The 4,506-nt window shown below is 28.3% G+C and overlaps 1 long non-coding RNA gene across 1 annotated transcript; it reads left to right on the top strand.

Annotated features, from left to right (window-relative positions):
* Positions 1–1,023: 1,023 nt before the first annotated feature.
* LOC133804783 (uncharacterized) lies at positions 1,024–4,140 on the top strand. Its single transcript, XR_009878624.1, has 2 exons — positions 1,024–1,227; positions 3,874–4,140. It is a non-coding gene; the product is annotated as an uncharacterized LOC133804783 (long non-coding RNA).
* Positions 4,141–4,506: the final 366 nt, after the last annotated feature.

Raw genomic sequence — 4,506 nt, 5'->3', positions numbered from 1 at the left:
GAAAGAAAGAAAGAAAAAATAACACACAAACACAACTGTCGGTAGCATTCGAAGAGCTAAAGATGGCATCTCATCTTCTCTCGTTGTCCCTATTGTAAAGCTTGGTTTTGCTGTCTGAATTTACATCACTATTTTAATTTTATGATAATATGTCATCAAACTTTTTAATATTGATTTATTTTATTTTTAAATTTTGAGTTTATACAAACATCTCTTTTTATACCTAGTCAGGATTTCAAAAAGAAAATGATACCCTCATTTCAATTGTTTAAATTGTTTCTTCTTACTTTTTTCTTTCTTTCTACTCTCGCTCACATCCCTTCAAAAAGACTAGTAACAAAAATTTAGATAAAATTAGAGTTTATTGTTAATTAAAATTGACTTGATTGTATTATATGGCTCTGTTTGTGATTATCAAACATGGAAAGTCCAAATCTAATATTAAAACAAATTAGAAAGTTTCAAAATATTATTTTTTAAATGTAGACGCAATAAATCCCATAATATTATATACATTCATTCACATCCAAGTAAAGAAATGAAAATGATGATAATAATTGGTTCACCTAGCTAGTCTCTACCACTACATTAAGTTCTAACAGTATTGAAGAAGTATTATGCTCATCTTCAAGGTTACCTGTTCAAACCGTTTTTCTTCTCTTCATAGGTACTCGTATGTGCAATCAAGAAAGTGATTTCATGAGCTTCCCAAAACGTGAAAACCATAAAAAGATATAAATTCATTTACTAGTTGTATAGATAGTTTCTCTTAGTAAATATTTCTTAAAGAAATGATGTTATTAGAGTAAATATTCTCACAAAAGTATTATTATTGTAGTAGTGTATAGTGAATGAGTTTTATTTGAGAATATATGTTAGAAATCTTATTATTTGCTTGATATTGCAAAGAACAAAATGTATACAATTTCATGGTTGGATATGATTTTTATAATATGATTTAGTGGCCTATTTAGCAAGTTTTCTAGCATGTGGATTTTCATGGACTGCTACATCACATTTTTTCCTTTGTTATTTCCTATAATCTTAACATTTGACTGTCTAATTAACAATTAAGTTGATTATAGAATTTTAAATAACATGACTTAGGGTAATAACATGATATGGAACATACATCTAACTTTTTTATTTTTTATAATGTTGATAATAATGTTTAGGTTAATATTTTGATTGGTCTTGAAGCATTGGATCGGTAGCTAATTGCAAGAGGTATGTTGTATTTAATTTTTTTTAATTTTCAATATTTTACAATCTTGAATGATAATTGTATTACTATAGTGGAGTTTGAATATGTTAAATATTCATCCGTAGTGAAGTAGGTTCTGAGAATTCTGTGTGCTGCGGTGATAACGGAAGATTGAGAACTTGCATGTCTTAGTGAAGTAGGTTATGAGAATTTTGTGTGCTGCGGTGATATATGGATGAAAACCTATGTGTTGTTTGATTTGATTGACATGTTGGTGTTGAATATGACAGATGGCTAGGCTAGTAAATTAGGGGATATGTTGTTCGATTTTCTATAGATGGTGACATGTTGGCTTTTCTCTTTTTCTTCTATTTTCAGTGCAAGATGTGTATTTTACTATGTTTTAATTTTCATGTAATATGCTTTTTTTGTAACCTATTTTTTTGTTAAATTTTCATGTAGTATATTTCTGTTAATTGATGTTGTGCTTTGCTTAGATTATGTTGTGTGATTATATCATTATAGCAATTTATGATATTCTACAATTTTCTTGCATAGCACATGTTTGATGAAAGTCCCAAGTTTTATCCTATAATCTTAATATTAGGCTCCAAAATCTAAAGGTTTGAGACACCTTTGAGCATATTTGGGCCAAGTCGGATATTTTTGCGCCTAACAGTATCTACTTCCAGTCTTCCACTTATACAAAGCCTTAAGCTCTTCTTTTTTATCCATTGTTTCCTCATGCAAGCCCAAGGCCTTTCTTTGTCTCTTTTGTAAACACCAATTTTTTATTTAAATTGTTTTTAGCAAATTTATGATCATGAGTATCATCTAGAATGTGTTCAAGAGAGTCTATGAGTTTTAGTTAGCCTCTCGTGGTTTCTTAACTAACTTTGTTACAACATCCATGTGATGGGTTGTTATTTCCGTTTTGGTTTCTTGAGCTTTATATAGTCTCTTGTGCACTGATGAGAACTAACTTTTTCTATCTTTTCTTTGCTTTTCTCTTGTGCACTAATGAGCTTTATACATACATATATATTAATTTAAAAATTAATTCTTTTGCAGAAAATATTATATATAAATATATAATTGACCTCAATGTATCAGGTCTTCTTCAATTTGTGTTTCGTGCTAATTACAATATAGAACTAGAAGCAAGTTTTTTATTCATGCAAGTAAATTATCTTTTCTCCAATCTACATGATTTGGTGATCTTCAATATGTATGGGCTTTCAATTATTTAATTGCTTATGCAATATTTTTTTATTATGACTGGGAAAACTTTATCATGAAATAATTTATTATGTGGTATCAAAAGAAACTCGTTTCTTTGGTTTTGTTTTGTACTATTGGATCTAATTGTTTGGTTTCAAAAACAACATCCTGATTGCTTTAACTGTCATGCTTGAAATGTATCATAACAAAAGGGTAATGTCATAAATAATGTCTTCTACTTATATGACTGAATAGCTTCTTTTAACTTCTTTTTTTATCACAATTTATTGTTTTTGGTTTGATTTTATTGAGCTTCTGTTTAGTATATACAACCTTATATGCTCATTTTCAAGCTTCTTAACAAATCTAAAAATGTATTCAAAGTTTCCAATGTTTGTGTTGCCAATGAGGCGCATGTAAACTTTATGCAATAAAGAATGACATCTTTACTGATGGAAATTGAATCTCTATTTTATTTGTCTTTCTTTTACTTTTGAAGATAAATTTACACAAGAGAGTGTTGTTGAATAACTAATAGGCTAGTAAATTTGTCATGGTTCCATTTCATTGTGAAAATATTGTTGGATATCTCAATCTATCCTCTCTCTAAATTTGTGAATGACGGTAGAGGTTTGCCATGTCAAGCCCAACACTTTTATTTAATCTTGAACTTAAGACAAAATACGGTAATCTTTTAGGTATTGAGTGACTCTTATTTCTTTTATTGTTATTTGTTCTTACTTGCATCAATTTGCATTACTCTTATGAATATCAATTTGATGTATCATGTTGGCTTCTTTATTAAAATTTGTTGTGCTGCACTATTTGATGCACTTTTAGATTTTTTGTGCTTTTCTTGCTTAGTGCTGCCCCATAAATGTGTTAGATGAAAACCACATAATAAGCTGTAATGAGAAAGGAATTATGATTATCTTGAGTATTTTGCTTGTTATGCATTCTTTTGTTAACTTAGATATTAAGAAGCAACTATTATTAGAATAATTGGGAATGGAAACCATAGATTTTTCTTCATATATATAGTGCTCCACCATTTCTTTCTTTCTATTATAATTTTGGTATGAAGTATTATTCTTGGGATTCAAAAGGGTGAAATAAAAATATCACTTAATTACACTATGTTTTTTCATTTCTTTGATAAATAAATAATTTATCTTATATAAATATATATGTATGTTATTTACCTATATTTTTTTTATTATTCTGTATTTAATATGGCAGTATAGGGTCCAAAAAATTTTTGGGTGTTTTTTTAGTATTTTCTTTTCAAATTTATTTTAATACATTTTGGACACTCAAAGGGATATATTTTTTAAATCAAAATGAAAATTGTAGCAATTGTGAATAAACTTATTTATGTTCACTACAATAAAAATCTAGTTATAATTTTTCATGTTCGGTGTATTATAAAGTGATTTTTCATGTTTCAGGGATGATTTTAGAAAGAAATTCATGGCAGCCAATCCTTACTTTGGAAAGGCAGTGGCGAGGGTGAGTACAAGGACAAGAAGAAGAAATATATGTTGTTTGACAATGAATTTAGTGTTTTATTATATTTGTAATTTTTATTAGAGTAAATGATTCTTGTTTGAATGGTTAATTATTTACTTTGTAAATCTAGTTATATATTTTTTAAGGTCAAGACGATTATAATTTTAATAAGTTTTGTTATTTTAATCTATAAATTTTTAGATTAATTTGTATATAAATGTTTCATTTAAATCATAATTTTTAATTTAAAATAACAATAAATAAATTTTTTTAAAATTAAAAATATAACTTTTAAGGTCACCCAAAGAGAGTCCTAAAAACCTTACTTAACGGCACTCAGCAAGATCTTTTAGGACTCGCGGATATTTTGTAGGACTCGCAGTGTGAGTCCTAAAAACATCATTTTAGGACTCGCAACGCGAGTCCTAAAAACCTTACTTAAAGGCACACAGCAAGATCTTTTAGGACTCGCGGACATTTTTTAGGACTCGCAACGCGAGTCCTAAAAACCTTACTTAAAGGCACTCAGCAAGATCTTTTAGGACTCGCGGACATTCTTTTGCGAGTCCTAA

Source organism: Humulus lupulus, chromosome X (assembly GCF_963169125.1).
Source record: "Humulus lupulus chromosome X, drHumLupu1.1, whole genome shotgun sequence".
Lineage (NCBI taxonomy): Eukaryota > Viridiplantae > Streptophyta > Magnoliopsida > Rosales > Cannabaceae > Humulus > Humulus lupulus.
The sequence above is the reverse complement of the archived record's forward strand: the minus strand, read 5'-3'. Positions and strand labels throughout refer to the sequence as shown.